This window comes from Meriones unguiculatus, chromosome 1, assembly GCF_030254825.1.
Source record: "Meriones unguiculatus strain TT.TT164.6M chromosome 1, Bangor_MerUng_6.1, whole genome shotgun sequence".
Taxonomy (NCBI): domain Eukaryota; kingdom Metazoa; phylum Chordata; class Mammalia; order Rodentia; family Muridae; genus Meriones; species Meriones unguiculatus.
Window position 1 is genome coordinate 192,299,401 of NC_083349.1, and position 16,476 is coordinate 192,315,876.

Below are 16,476 nucleotides of genomic sequence, written 5' to 3' on the forward strand. Positions count from 1 at the left end.
AGCTCTTTATCCTTTTTGTGTTTTGTTTTTTGAGACAGGGTTTCTCTGTGAAACCCTAGTTGTCCTGGAGGCCATGGAGGCCTCAAACTCTGTGATCCACTTGCCACTGCCTCCCTAGTGCTGGGATTAAAGGCTGTTTTTATTTTATTTATTTATTTAAATTTTTTTTTTTGTGTGTGTGTGTGTGTGTGTGTGTGTGTGTGTGGTGTGGTGTGGTATGTGTGTGGTTGGCTACATGAACATCTATGTACATCTTACATGCCTGGTCCCCATGGAAATCAGAAGAAACTGAAGTTATAGATGGTTGTGAGCTGCCATATGGATGCTGACAACCAAAACCAAGTCCTCTGCAAGAACGGAAAATTCTCTTGATCACTTAGCTATCTGTCTCTCCAACCCCTACTTAATATTTTAGGTATGTGTATGATATGTGTGTTTGAGTGTGGGTATATGTGCGCTATGGCACCCATGTGGAGGACAGAGGACAACTTTTTTCTCTTCTTTTTTTTTTTTTTGAGACAGGATTTCTCTGTGTAAAAAAGCCCTGGCTGTCCTGAAGCACTATCTGTATGTAGACCAGGCTGGCCTTGAACTCACAGAGATCACCTGCTTCTGCCTCCTGAGTGTTGGATCAAAGTTGTGCGCCACCACTGCCCAGCTAGCTCTGAGTATTGTTTGTGGCTTTCTTTTATGGAGTTGAGAGAAGAAAACTGTGGTTAGTTGGAACATAGTGAGGGTGGCTTGTTTGATAGATTAGATCATATGTTTACTTTTCCCATTGTAATTAAAAATGTCCCTTCCCATGATGCATCTGATTTTAATATGCATAGGCATAAGACTAAATTCTCTCTGAAAATTCACTTGAACTACACAGCTTGCCTTAGTGTCTATGTACCCCAGACTACGTAGAGCTGAATCAGGCCTTCTGTTGTTTGTACTGGTTATATAGGGAATGTACTTGAATAGAAGCTACCTAAATTTTGGCTGGAGAAATGGCTCAGTGATGAAGAGCATATATTGTTCTTGCAGAGGGCCTGAGTTCAGTTCAGAGCACCCTTCTCAGGAGGCTCAAAATTGCTTTTAACTGAAGTTATGAGGGAATCCGATGCCCTTTTCTGGACAGGCACCTGTATTCGTATGTGCATGTCCCTACACACACACACACACACACTTTTAAAAGTAAAATCCCTTTTATTTTTAAGGAACAGTATCTAAATGTGATTGTTGCTAGGGGTGAAGAAGTCTGTGCTGTCGTCCATAGAGAAAGGCGTATGGATAGTCCCATGCATGTGGAGCTCCAAGGTGTTCTGAGGTTGCCAGGTGCATTGAAGAGGGACATGGATGTATGGCACAGACAGACATAGGAGCTAGACTGCCAAGTGCATTATTACAGGAGGGAGTAGGGCTTTGCATAACCTAAGTCAAATGAGATCCCAGCTAAGAGATCACTGTCATTTACACATTCACTAACCAGATTAGTGTACACAGACATACATGCAGGCAAATCACTGACATACATGAAATGAAGTAATTCTTAAAATTTGCTCCTGGCTGGGTGGACGTGGTGCAGCTCCACCCTACCTCACCTCCTCCCCTGCTCATTTTACTTAAACATTTTTCTTGAGTCAAGGCTTTTTCTTTAAGTTGCCCAGGTTGGCCTGCAAAATATGATCCTCCTGCCTTGGCCTTCTGAGTAGCTGTAATTACAGACCTATATACCACTAGGCCTGAATTAGAGAGCAGTTTTAAAGTCTGGCAGGAAGGGATAGCACTTGTGTTTATAAACAGTAGCAAATGCTTCTAGCAGAAAGTGAGTATGGCACATGGAGAAGGTTCCTGTCTAAGACTGGAGGTTCCAGGTCTTTTGGCCTTGCAATGACAACTGTCAAAAGACATTATCAGTTGCTGGAATAGGTCTTGTTTTGTTTGTTTGTTTGTTTGTTTGTTTTTGAGACATGGTTCTCTGTGTAGCCTTGGCTGTCCTGGAATCTTCTTTGTAGACCAGGCTGGTGTCAAACTCACAGAGACACGCCTGCCTCTGCCTCCCAAGTGCTAGGATCAAAGGCGTGCATTGCCACCACTGCTGGCTTGTTTATGCTTGGCTTTTTTTTTTTAATTAAATTTTTATTTTTTTATATTAGTTACAGTTTATTTACTTTGTACCCCAGCTGTAGCTCCCTCCCTCATTTGTGCTTGGGTTTATATATGGATGCCTAGGATACAAACTGGGTTCCTCATGTACGTGTAGCAAGCTCCTGATTTCACTGAGCTATCTCTTCAACCCCTGAAATTCTTTTAAAATATTATGTTTAGTTGGGTGTGGTAGCCCAAGCATGTAGCAGCTGAGAATCAGGTTGAAGTCTTTCAGCTTTCAGGGAGAGGAAGAGAAGAAATTTAACCATCGTCCAGTTTTGAAACAGTGGTTGAATTGCCTCACTCTTAGCATGGTAGAAGAGACGGGATAGGAGATACAAGCACTTTGAAAAATCTGAAGGTATGTCTCCCTGTGAAGAGCAATTTTAAAAGTTTCCCTTTTAAAAGTTTCACTTTCAAAAAGCCAATTTTAAAAGTGTCCTTCAGACACCTGGATCAGGTTTGATTTACCCTGGCTAGAGTGAGGTAACATCATAAAGCCTTAGGTTAATAGTGCACTTTTAGTGCCTGTTTATAGATCTCTAGTTAGCTCCCCTTCTCCCCCCACATACACACATACACCCTACTTTCAGTTGGGGTTTCTCTGTAGCCCTGGTTGTCCTGGAACACACTTTGTAGACCAGGGTGGCCTCGAACTCAGATATCCTCCTTCCTCTGCCAAGTGCTGGGATGAAAGACAGTCATTCCCTGGCAGTTTCAGATTTGTTTTCTCTGCCAGTTAAAGAATTAAAAGGCAGGAAAAATCTGAACTGCAGCGGGTCGCAGTAGAGGAATCTCAAGCCCTGAAAACAGAAGCAGCAGTTGTAGGAAGGCATTTCTCATGGGTGCGGAGACCACAGAGAAAAAGACTCAGCAAAGCCGAGAAATCCAGGCTCTTCTTGAGGGCTGGGGTCTTAAAGCGCCAGGAGAGTTTTCCTCCCTCCTTTAAAGAAAGGATGGTTGATTGGTCTGCAACTGGTGTGACAGTCCTAGGCAGGCCTCCACCTTGTTGAGCCAGGGACCTACTCCTGGAGACCAAAGCTGCCAGGCTTTTGTTTCAAGTCAGGAGGGTGAGGAAGAAGCAAGTAGTCTTGGAAACTGACCATTTTCATTACCTAGCCATGGCCCCTCTCCATGTCTGTCTGCCTACCAGAAGTTTAACTCTTGCTTTCTCATAAGAAAAAACAGAAGACAATTTGTGTGTTTTGTGGGTAGGGGGAGTTGGGTGGAGGTGGGTGGTACTGGGAATTGAATCTAGGGTTTTGTGCATGCCACAGGCACTCTACCACTGATCTACACCAGCCCAAATTTAGTATTTCTAAGGGAATGAACATGTTCTGTTTGTCAGGTGTTTAGAGACTCATTGGGCCTTTAACACTTGGCTGTTGGAGTGTTCTAAGCCTCACTCCCTTCCACTGGAAGGAAGTCATTAACACTAAAGAGCTTTTTCTTTTTTTTTACTTTTAATAGCCTAATTAACTCTGGCCTTCCCTTGTAGCATGAAGCTTTGAGGAGCTTTACTTGTTCAGCCTTGGTTTCCCATCGTTCAGTTCTCAGTGTGATGTAAATTTTTTAATTGTACTTTTCCCCCTTTGGTTCTTGCACAGTGATTGATGTAATAGATGGAAGAGTCCTGAATTCCAGAACCATTCCATTTTTTCATTGGGAAGATGGATGGACATTAAGGTTTTATTCATAGCTATATGGCCTTAAGATTTTTAGGGTTTTGAGTTTGAAGTTCATTTCTTTTAACCATCTGAAGAAAGATTTTCTATCATAAATCAATTGATATCATAATAGACTGTCTTCTAAATAAGTTATTGCTATCTTTTTTGTTTTTATATAACACAGTATGGCCTTCATTAACTTACTGTGTAGCCCAGGCTGGCCTTGGCTGCCTGATCATTTTGCCTTCATCTCTCAAGTGTTGGGATTACAGGCATATGCCTCTATGGGCTGACATCTTCTAAAGAAAGGAAAATAAAATGTGTTTTTTTTTTCTCTTTCTTTCTCTTTTCCTCCCTCCCTCACTCCCTTCCTTCCTTCTTCCCTCCCTCCTTCCCTCTCTCTCTTTCTCTCTTTCTTCTTTCTTTTTCTTTTTTGTACTGGAAATTGAGCCCAGGAACTCTTGCTAGGCAAAAAAGTTCTGTGTGCTAGATGTTCTACTTATCTGTATGTCTGTGTGTCTGTCCCTGTATCTGTGTTGAATGCAGTCAAGCACATGTTATTGTGCCTGTCAGACACATTCTGTTCTCTCCTTCCACCTGTTTCTGAGGCATGGTGTCTTTTGTTTTCATACTTTGTGCTTGAAGCTCTGATCTTCAAGCTTCTGCACTATTTGTCTTTGCCTCAGTAGTGCTGGGATTACAGATTCTCCTGTTGCATCTGGTTTCTGACATGGGTTCCAGAATTGAATGTTGGCTGTCATCAGGCTCACTGGGCCAAGACCTAGATGTTATTTTAAGTGTTTGTTTCGGGGTTCTAGGAGTGCTTTTGTTTAGATTGCTGAGCGTAGTCTCATCAACCAGTTATGTCAGCCATACCCTCCTTGATGGGACTTGCTGTTTGAACATAGAAAACTTAACTGGAAAAGGAAAGAATATATCCTGTTTTGTGATACGTTATGTATCCTGTTTTATTTACTGTGAATTGTGAATCATAGAGTTTCCTGTAGCTAAGTCCTTCACAAGGCATCATTTAAAAATAAACACACTAAAATATTGTAATTTCTCTGCTTTTGAAGAAGAGCATCTAGAAACAAAAACATAAAAAACAACTGAAACTGACTTTTCGAAATAGTTTGGTCAAGAGGGTATACACCTGTAATTACAGTACTTGAGTGATCAAAACAGGAGGATGGACCATTCAAAGCCAGCCTGAGTGGTGAGACCCTGATTGAAAAATAATAAGAGATATAGTAAGAGACAGTTTGCTCCATGAAAATAGAACAAAGAAATACAGTGAAGGAAAAGTGAGTAGAAATCAGCCAGACTACCTATTTTCTAAAAAATAATTAGTGTACCTGCTCTATGTCTGTTTACATTTTAAAAACAACATTTTTGCATATTCTTTGACTGTTTAATCCATCTAAACAATGTGTTTTGATCATTTCTATCCCTCAGTTCATCCTATTTGCCTAGGCACTGTCAACATGCCTTGCTTCATGTCTTTTCTTTATTAGAGTTCTATATTCATATTAGTTGGACCCACTGAGTCCAACTAATGCTGCCTTTTGGGATGTTGACTGATCTTGTTGACTCAGTCTTGTGCAGGGAACCGTCCATAGCTGCAGTGAGTTCATGAGTGCAGTGGCTAAGCTATGTCATACCAGAAGACAGCATTTCACAACATTTCTCACAACCATTTCCTCTAAGACGCTCCCTAGTCCCTGTGGTGTATGTATGGGCTTAATATAGCCCATTCAGGGCTCAGCATTCACTTTTTCTTGACACACTGCTCAGTTTTGAGTCTCTGCATTAACTATTGCTTCTTGCGGAGAGAAGTGGTCAGTTGAAGGCATCACTAATTTATGGCTGTAAACATAAACATTTAGGAGCCAGTTTGATAGCAGACCTATTAGGCAAGATAGTAGAGTAGATTCTCTATCCTCTCTTATGCTCTAAGGCCTCCAGAACCATGAGCTTTTGATCAGGTTTACAGTATCAGGCATAATTTCCCTCTTTTGGAGCAGCCAGCCCTCATATAATCCAAAAGCAATTGATTGCTACTGTAACCTTTGTGCTACTGTTCTACCAGAGAACACATCTTGCCTTGTAAGTTGGTATTGTAGCCTGCAGGGTTCTTCAATGCCTGTACACCCGAAGAGGGCACCAGATCTCATAGATGGTTATGAGCCACCATGTGGTCGCTGGGAATTTAACTATGGACCTTTGGAAGAACAGCCAGAGCTGTTAACCTCTGAGCCATCTCTCCAGCCCTCAAGTCCTTCTTTAAAGGAGAAAGTTAGTTATTCCCTTTAAAATGAATGCAGTTTTGGTTGTGATTTTGCAGCGCTGTGAACTGAACTTAAGTGTTTTCAATGTTAGACAACCATGCTACAGCCACTGTTCCTAACCCCCTTTAAAAGTACTTTTTATTTTTAATGCTTAATTATGTGTATGAGTTTGTGTGGTTCTGCTCACATCTGAGTGCTGGTGCCAGGTGAGTCCAGAGGAGGATATTTGATCCCCAGATACAGAGTTACACCTAGTTGTGAGTTGCCTAACATGGGTTGTAGGAACCAAATTTGGGTCCTCTGCAAGAGCAGCAAGTGCTCACTACAGCTAAGCCATCTCTCTCTCTCTCTCTCTCTAAAAATAAAATTTCAAGACATTGTCTCACCTGGGTACTTGAGGTAGCCTTTGTATTCTAGGCAGTCCTTTTTGCCTCATCCCCGTTTTTAACCCAGGTATAATGTGTTGCCTATAATAAAGAATGAATTTTTTTTTAAACTTTAATTAACTTCATTTGGTGCTACATGTCTATAAACCTGTAGTTGTAATACGTGATATCTGGAGGGCAGAGCATCATGAGTTCCAGGTCAGCCTGGTCTACATAGAGAGATCTTATCTCAAATCAGTAAATAAAAGAAAAGAAAAAGAGAGAAACCAGGAGCCTGGAACCCCAATACTTGGTAGGCAGAGGCAGTCAGTGCCCAGGAGCTCAGGTCTTGTATGGAGTACGTTTTATGTTCCAGGATAGCTGGACTGTGGTATCATATATTTTCTTAAAAATCTAAAGAATACAGGTTAGAGAGATAGCTCAGTGGTTAAGAGCATTGGCTGATCCTCCGTAAGACCCGGGCTAATTCCCAGTGCCCACATAGCAGCTCACAGCTGTCTGTAACCCCAGACAGTTCCAGGGGAGCCCTGGCTCCAGGTACACGTGTTATACTGCTGTGCATGCACACAGAATACTCATGCACATAAAATAGAGTAAATAAATCTTCTTAAAACCTTACCACCCCCAGAGTCATAGAACAAACTTAAAAGGCAAAAGCCAACCCCAAAACAAAACCATGAAAAATTTTGATGAAATTCTCTTTATTTTCCCCCATTTACTGAATATGTCATACCAAGAAGTCACTTTCAAATGCAAATTTGTTTTCATACCCAAGAAATCTACTTTTATGTATGTGTGCATGTAGAAGCACAAGGTCATTTCTATTGAACTCTATCCCTAGCCCTGTTAGTTGTTGTTGTTGTTTTATTTTGTTTGTTTGTTTGTTTTGTAGAGACAGGTTCTCATGTAGACCAGACTGGTCTCAAAATCCATATGAACTCCTGCTCATCCTGCTTCCACCTCTCAAACATTAGATATTTAGATTTGTGCCACTGTACCCAGCCTGGTACAAATTTAATGGGAAAATGTAGTTTTAGTTTAGAAATTCAGTAAACTTCTGGTAGCAGTGTTGCAAGTCTGTGTGTGTTTGTTTAGATCCTGTTCTGTTCCCTGGAAGATCTGAATGGTTAATAGACGTAAGAACAATAATACACAATGAAGGGAGAAAGGGGACACAGGCACAAAGTGAAAGTAGTTTACTACACGCCTCTGTTGCAGGGTAGTGGGGAAAGAGCACGTTACTCGAAATACAGAGGTAGCTTTAAAAAAAGCAGACAGTCTTTTACTTACTGAGGTGTTCAAGCTCGGGTGTCTGGCTGCATTTTCCCCCCTGATGTTTGTCTTAGCTGAAGTAGTTCCTTTATCATAGTGATGAGTAGTCTCTCAGTTGATAGTGTTGTTAAAAATAACTTGTGCTCAGAAGCTAGGTGGCTTAGTCACTGTTCTATTATTGTGAAGAGACAATGACCTAGGCAAATCTTATAAAAGGAAGCATTTAATTGGGGCCTTGATTTACAGTTTCAGAGCCTCATCCATTATCATGGTGGGGACCATGGCTGCACACAAACAGATCTGAATGCAGAGAAAGGGCCTGGACCTGGCATGGGTTTTTGAAATGGCAAAGCCCACCCCCAGTGACACACTGTCCAACAAGGCCACCCCTTTTAATCTTCTAATCCTATCAGAGAGTTCCACTCCCTGGTAATTAAGAATTCAAATATATGAGTCTGTTGGGACTATTCTCATTCAAACCACCACACTAGGCTGGATGCTACAGGCTTGTAATCTCACCATCAGACTCGTGTAGAGAATCACAAGTTCAGTGCCTGCTTGGACTACAGAGTGAGTTCAAGGCCAATTTGGGAAGCTTAGGGGGAATTCTGTCTCAAAATAAAAGGAAGAAATTGGGGGCTGGGAATATAGGAGAAAACAGTTAATGCTTGGATAGCAGTGTTAGTCCTTGGGGCTGCCATTATAGTTTGAAAGCAGAGAGAAAGGATTTAGAGGAGGGAGTGGAAGTAAAAATACTTCCTGCTGTAACTGCCCCATGTGGTCACAGAGCCCCAGATAAGAAGAGATTACTCCCTTGGAGGTGCATTCTCTCTCTCTCTCTCTCTCTCTTTCTCCCTTCCCTCCTTTCTTTCTCTTCTTTTTCTCTTCTTCTTCTTCTCCTCCTCCTCTTCCTTCTCCTCCTTCTTCCCCTTTCATATGAAATTTTGTGTGAAGTGAAACAAGCCGGGCATGGTGGTACACACCTTTAATCCCAGCACTTGGGAGGCAGAGGCAATTGAATCTCTAAGTTCAAGACCAGCCTGGTCTATAGAGCAAGTTCCAGGACAGCCAGGGCCATACAGAGAAACCCTGTCTCAAAAAACCAAAACCAAACCAAACTACCACCATCAATCACCAAAGAGTCATGTATTTAGAGGTTACTGTTTGCCAGTAGGGTAGTGGGTACTTTCTCATCCATCATTCTATTCAGCTAGCCTTATCTTTTTAGAAGAGAAAAATTGAAATTTAGAAAGGGTCAATGACTTGTTCAAGTAACTCACTGAGTGAGTAAGAGGATGGACTCTGTTTTACTCCCAGACCCACTCTACATTTGTTCTTTGATGATTACATAGCTGGTATTCCAATAGAGAGATTTTGGTTGGTTGTTTTTTATTTTTGTTTTTGTGTGTTTGTTTATGTGCACTCCTATGGAGGCCAGAGGTCTTCCATGAGATGTCTTCCTCAATTACTTTTCTACCTTCCTTTTTTTTGAGCAGAGTCTCTCACTAAGCCTGGAGCTCAGCAATTGGCTAGGCTAGCAGCCAGTGAGCCCTCCTGTCTGTACTCTATCCCTAGTACTGGGATTATGGGCACACATGGTCATACCTGGCTTAATTTGGATGTTTTAGTTCCATATTGTGCAGCAAAAATTACTACCCATTGAAGCATTTGCCCAGGTCTGTGGGGTTTAAGGTAGGGTCTGTCACAGGGACTTGGGACTTGCTGTTTAGGGTAGACTGGTTGTGACCCATTTGTCTTTGCCTCCCAGTTACCACAGATGGCTCTTTAGGTGGTTGGTGAGGACCAAACGTTGGTCCTCCTGCTCTATTGTCTCAGACCTAAGGGCAGCCATTGTTAATTTAAAGCAAACAAACATATACACATAAAACATATAATATATAAACAATATATTATTAATATATATAAAATATTATATTATGTATATTATATATAAACTGTATTTTTTTCATGTGTATGTGAGTGAGAGCTTGAGGTGGCCAGAAAAGAGTGTTCTCTTGGAGCTGGAATTATAGGTAGTTGTGAGCTGCTTGATATGGGTGCTAGGAACCAAACTTGGTTCCTCTGCAAGAGCAACAGTACTCTTAACCTCTGAACCATCTCTCTCCAGCTCCTGGGAGCAGCTTTCCTCCAACTTAGTCAGGAATGTGGGTATCAAAATACTGTGTGGAACTGAGAGTACTAATGTGGTTTTTTTTGTTTTGTTTGTTTTGTTCTTTTTTTGACCCATTGTACCTAGTCTCTTGTCTAAAATTTGCTTTTTAAGTAGCAGCTCTTGAGTTTGGTGTAATTCTGAGACTTTTTTTTTTTTTTTTGCTATTTATTTGTTCCTTTTTTTTAAATTTTTAAAAAAGATTTATTTATTATGTATACAGTGTTCAGCCTGTATATACACCTTCACAGCAGATGAGGGCACCAGATATCACTGTAGATGGTTGTGAGCCACCATGTGGTTGCTGGGAATTGAACTTAGGTCCTCTGGAAGAGCAAGCAGTGTTCTTAACCTCTGAGCCATTTCTCCAGCTCCTTCTTTTTTTTTTTTTTTTTTTTTTAAAGACTATGTCTCTCTATGTAGTCCTGAGTGTTGTGAACTCACTGTATAGACCAGGCTAGTTTCGGGATTCAAAAAGATCCTTCTGCCTCTGCCTCTCATTATTCTGCTGGGATTAAAGGTGTACACCACCATGCCCAGCCATTTCTTTCATTCTTAAAGAAGTGTTTTGTTAAAGATCACTGGATAAGTAGAGAAGGTCAAATGTTGTTAACCCCTATCCCTTCCCAGAATGTATAAATGGGATACTTTACAGGTTTGCACAATCTCCATGGTGGGTCCCCAGTTACGGAGTGAAGGATATTATAGTTGGAATGGACTAATGGAAGCCATTGGAAAATGGTGAGCCTAAAACAGTATCACATCCCTAGAAGGATTAGAGAAATTATTGCCACCTTTAAAGGTAAGCTGATGATCCCCACCACATCTCGCTTTAACTCTGTTTGGTCTCTGCGGAAGACAGATGGATCATGGAAAATGACAGTTGGCTATCAAAAAGTTAACCATGTAGTAACTCCAATTGCAGTTGATGTGTCAGATGCAGTGTCTTTATCTGAGCAGATTAATACATTTCCTGGTACCTGGTATATAGCTATTATACAAATATTATATAGCTAACAAATGCTTTTCTTCTCTGTACTTGTCCATAAGGACCACCAGAAGCAATTTGCTTTCATCTTTCAAGGCTAGCAGTGTTCTTTGACAGTTTTAGCTCAAGGGTATGTTAACCCTCCAGCCCTGTGTCTGTCATAATTTGTTGTTTGATGGAATCTTGATTGCCTGCCTCTTCTACAAGGTATCACACTGATCCACTAAATTGAAGACATTACACTAATTGGGCCAAATAAGCAGGAGGTAGCAACCACTCTGGACTTGTTGGTAACACATAGACACATTAGAGCGTGGGAAATAAGTCCAGTTGAAATTCAAAGAGTACTCTGGTGCAGGACATGTAGCAGTGTTCCTTCTAAGGTAAAACAAAATTTGTTGGTACTTCCCACCCCCTGGGAAGAAGCACAGTGTTTGGTGGGCTTGTTTATATTTTGGAGGCAGCACAATCCTTGCTTGGTGTATTATTCCAGCCCATATACTAAGAGATTCAGAAAGCTGCTAGCTTTGAGAAGGTTCTAGAACAGCTACTGTACAGGCTGCTCTGCCATTGGGGCTATATGAGCCAGCTGCCTCCAAAGCTCTTTGGAGCCTTTGTGGGTTCCTCATAGGTGAATCACAGTGGAGACCCTTTGAAACAAGTCCTTACTTCATCTCAGATTATTGTTCTCCTTTTGAGAGATAGCTCTTGACCTATGTATTAATGGGCCTTAGTAGAAACTGAACATTTGATAATGGGCCACCAGGTTACTGTTTGATCTGAGCTTCTCATTATGAACTGGGTATTATCTGACATACCAAGTCATAAGGCTGGATGTACAGAGTAGTGCTCCATCGTCAGATGTTAGTAGTGTATATGTAATCCTGCCTGAGAAGGTCCTGAGGCACCAGCAATTGACATGAAATTGCTTTTTTTCATGGTCTTTATTATAGCATTAGAAAGCAATACAGAACATGCACTGCATTGGGGCTTCGTAGATGGGTTCCAGCGACCAAACTCAGGTTATTTCGCTTGCGCAGGAAGTGCTTTTAGTCATGCAGTCATGTTCCTGGCCTTGGAATGTTTGTTTAGTAAGGAAAAGTGAGACAGCTCCCAACTGTAGGAGTGTTCATGGGAGGTATTTATAGCATTGCATTTTAAAGATTTTTTTATTTATGGGGCTGGAGAGATGTCTCAGCAGTTAAAAGCACTGGCTGCTCTTCCAGAGGACCAGGGTTCAATTCCTAGAACCTACATGTCAGCTTATAGCCATCTGTAACTCCAGTTCCAGGGGATCTGCCACTCCCTTCTGGGCCTCATCAGACAATGCATGCAGGCAAAACACCTGTTTGTTTGTTTGTTTGTTTGTTTTGAAACGGTCTCATGTATCCTAGTTGGCTTGGAATTCTCTGGGTAGCTCTTTAACCTTCTGAGCGATAGGATTTTAGGCATGTACTCCCATGCTCAGTTTGTGTGTAACTAGGGATTGAACCTAGGGCTTTGTGTACTTAAGGCGATCACTGTGCCAAGTGAGCTACCGATGCAGCCTTGTTTTTTCTTGAGCTAGGTCCTCACACTTTGCCTCAGGCTGGCCTCTAATTCACACTGTCCTCTGATTCACCTTGAACAGGTGTGTACCACTAACATCCAGGCTTGCTTGTTTTCTTCTCTCTGACACTAAATATCCAGAGTGTTATCTGCTTAATGTCCAGATTTTGCTGCTGTTTTATGGCAGCTTCTCAAATATCTTTGACCTTGTTGCTATAATCAGGAATTTGGTTGTATTTTTTAATCTAAAAATGATTGTGTCCTTTAATTCCAGCCCTTGGGAGGCAGAGGCATTGGGATCTATAGAAGTTCAAAGCCAGCCTGATCTACATAGAGGAGTCTGAGGCCAGTTAGGGCTACACAGTAAGACCCTCAAATAAAAAAACAAAATAAAAAACCAAACTCCAAATAAACCCCAAATAAACATGATTTGGGGAGTGTAGTAATATTCTTCATCTTTTGATTGTGCTGGAACAAATCTTTTACTGGAAGAGTCAGTTAAAGGGGATTGTTAAGTGATAGTACTAGTTTTTCAGTACATTAATTCAGATCTTTTCCCAAAGGAAGACCAATGCTATTCGAACTGTGACCCCTTTCAGCTTAGAAGTCAAGATATATTTCAACATTGACCTTGAGCTGAAATAGTTTCTAAGCTGTGACTCATCTTTTGGCTAGTTCTTTTTTTCACCAGGAAATACATTGAGTATTAATTTGAAGAATTTTAGTTATTCCTCCTGTCAGAGTTACTAGGACATGTTTTTCTGGTAATAATCAGGGCAACCAGTGAGTGTGTGTGTGTTAGTGTGTTTGCAAACACATACATATATATTTATATACATATGCCCTGATTGTATAAAATTCATCTGTAGAAAGATATGAAAGTCTGTCTAGAAAGAATGTGAGGATGAGACCATCCTTTTTGACTTTTGTTCTGGGGTTTATCTATTTCACCAGAGGGATGAAGATGCAGGAGGCTGAGGCTGAACAGAACAGGTGTGGGGGGTGTTTGTATCTGTAAATATCACATTACTGTTTACAGTACATTAGTCTGTCTTCATTCAGGGCCTTGTACAAGCCAAACCAGGAGGAATTGTTCCCGTGCTTACAGCCAAGAACAACATCCTGACCAGCAGGGGGACAGAGGTCAGCTTAAGGCAACAGCTCTTGGGAGGGAGCTGCAGGACATTAAGAACTTTGGAGGAAATGAGTTTGTTAAAAGAAGACATGAGTTTGTTAAAAGAAAAGAACACTTGATCTTAGCCAAAGGCTAAGAAGTGATGTATTTTTTGGTATTTAAAATACTCGCAGTCATAGGAGCAGAGAATAGAATGGTGGGCACCAGAACTGGAAGGTAAGGAGAATGGAGAGATGATAGTCAAAACGTGTGTGAAGTTACTGATAGATCTTCTGCATAAGTAATTATAGTTAATAGTAAGGTGCTGTATATTTTAAAATTGCTAAGAACATATTTCAAGTGTTTATATCAGGATAAAATAATTATTTCAGTTAATAGATAGGTAATTTGTTTGATTTAATCATTCTACTCTATATCAGTATGTATCCATATATGTATAATAACACCATACTATTCCCCATAAATATATCATTCATTTTTCAGTACATATTAAAACAATACAAATTAAAAAACATGAAAGATTGTCTATGCAATGAGTTAAAAAAAGTTTGCACCCTGGGTATGATGGCTCATGCCTTTAATCCCATCACTCAGTGGGCAAAAGCAGGTGGATCTATATGAATTCAAAGTCAACCTGGTCTCCAAAGAGTTCCAAGCCAGCCAGGGTGTCCTAGTGAGACTACGTCTCAAAAATGAAAAAAGGAAAAACAGGCAAGATGTACTTTGAAGGAAGTATATGAAACTTGTGTGAAACTACCACTCTGCCTGGCCTATTACTTGCTATGTAGATCAGGCTGGCCTGGAACTTACGAAGATACTTCTGCCTCTGGCTCCTGAGCACTGGTATTGTGGATGTGAGACGTTATATCTGGCTTGTTTTGTAGCAGTTGCCAGATATCCTGTCTATCATATAATTACATTACAATTCATAACAGTAGCAAAATTATAGGTAATGAAGCAGCAATGAAATAATTTTGTGGTTGGGGGTCACTACAACATGAGGAACTGTATTAAAGGGGGCTATAGCATTAGGAAGATTGAGAACCACTGTTCTAGAGGGAGGTTTCTTAAGGCTGAAGAAGTTTTAAGTTCTAAGTTGAAATATTCCTTCCTGGAAGGAGAAGAGATTCACAAGACTCAGGAAGTAAATAACTCACATGTCTCAAGAAGTTCTTGAAGCTAACAATATGCACAGAAACCTTCCCCCCCTTTTCTACCTCATAGAAGTAGGAACAATTGCTACAGCTAAGGGAGGATGCAGCTCCCTCTCTCATCTCTTCCCAGTCCCACCCATCCTCTCTCTTCTCCCCCTATGCTCCTTCCCTAATCCACTGATAGGGGAGGCCCTTCTCCCCTTCCATCTGCCTCTAGCCTGTCCGGTCTCGTCAGGGCTGGCCGAATTGTCTTCCTCTGTGGCCTGGTAAGGCTGCACCCCACAGGGGTTAGTGATCAAAGAGCCAGCAACTGACCAAATTGAACTTTGTGTAGTTGTCACTTTCATCCATAGTTGGTTACTCATCTGGGTGGTTGTCATCCCTGCAGTGTCACGTAACAGGCTCCTAGAGCATGGTTTATCACAGTGAGGGGTCATCTTGCACCCTCTGATCATTCAGATTTCCCCTTTCTATGTTTGATATGTTTTTACAGCAAGCAGTGAGAAAGGTGTATTCTCTTACTCTAGTGTTTTATTTACAAACAACATCAGAAGTCCATTATAAGATTAGACTTAAAAAGTGATGTGTTAAACTGTGTGTGACTGAACACAGCTTTAATCCCAGCATTTGGGCTGCAGAGTTAGGAGGATCTCTGAGTTCCATTTCTTCCTTGTCTACATAGTGAGCTCCAGGCTGCCAGAACTACACAGTGAGACCTTTTCAAGAAAAGATTAAAAAGTGGTATGTTCAATAAAAAGCACACTCCATTTGAAAAGTTGTTGGGGACCTTCCTGACTGACCGGGGCTTTGTTTGCATCTGTGCCTGCTTTACGTTTTTTCATCATTCTGATGCTTGCCACTCGCTCTGCAGATAGAACTCAAGTGGTTTTCTTGGGGAGCATTCTTGTTGTGTTGTCTTCTCCTAGACTCAGTTCTGTGGTCTGGCTTCAGCCACTTGTAGGACAGTGTGGTCCTACAAGTCTGAAAGCTTTTCTTGATGGTCAGTTTTTTGACTCTTTTCATGCCCTGTGCTTGGTTAGTTTTCTGTTTCTCTTTCTGAAGTGATATGTTAAATCTCCTCAATTGCGAGGCTCAAAAACTCGACTGAGCTCCAGGCCTTGGACTTTCCCCTGGTTTATAAACATGCTTTGTGTTTTCCTAGAAAATTGGGGATGAATCAGGTGCTGTGTTGTAAGGTATTCTGATCCTCCTGGGATTCTAGTTTGATAGTTGTTTAAACAGTATGTAGCAATTTGGAGTGGATTTGCAAGAGAGGATTGTTGCCAAGTCTCTGAAGTAGGTCATAGCCCGTAGCCTTCCCCCTTGTTTTGTTTTTGTTTGTTTGACAAGGTCTCATATGGCCCAGGCTTGCCTTGACTATAGAACCTAGGATGGCTTTAAACTCCTGATCCTCCTGCCTCTCTTCCCCAAATTCAGGTTTTTCGGATATGTGCCCCATACCCAAGTTTCCTTTTCTTTCCTAGCTTTCCCCTTTCCTTCCCTTCTCTTTGAAATGGGATTTCTCTGTATGTAGCCCATAGTCTAGCTATATAGACCAGGGTGGCCTAGAACTTGGGGCCAATTCTTCTGCACTTTTTTTTTGTTTGTTTGTTTGTATTGTTTGGTTTTTGATACAGTGTTTTTCTGTGTATCTCTGGCTCTCGCTGAAATTTATTCTATAAACAGGTAGACCAGGTTGACCTTAAACTCCGAGATCCACCTGCCTCTACAACCC

The 16,476-nt window shown here is 41.2% G+C and overlaps 1 protein-coding gene across 2 annotated transcripts in view; it reads left to right on the plus strand.

The window, feature by feature from the left end:
* Positions 1-16,476, plus strand: part of Ptpn9 (protein tyrosine phosphatase non-receptor type 9) — a 78,516-nt gene that overhangs the window by 17,521 nt on the left and 44,519 nt on the right. The gene's annotated exons all lie outside the window — the stretch shown is intronic.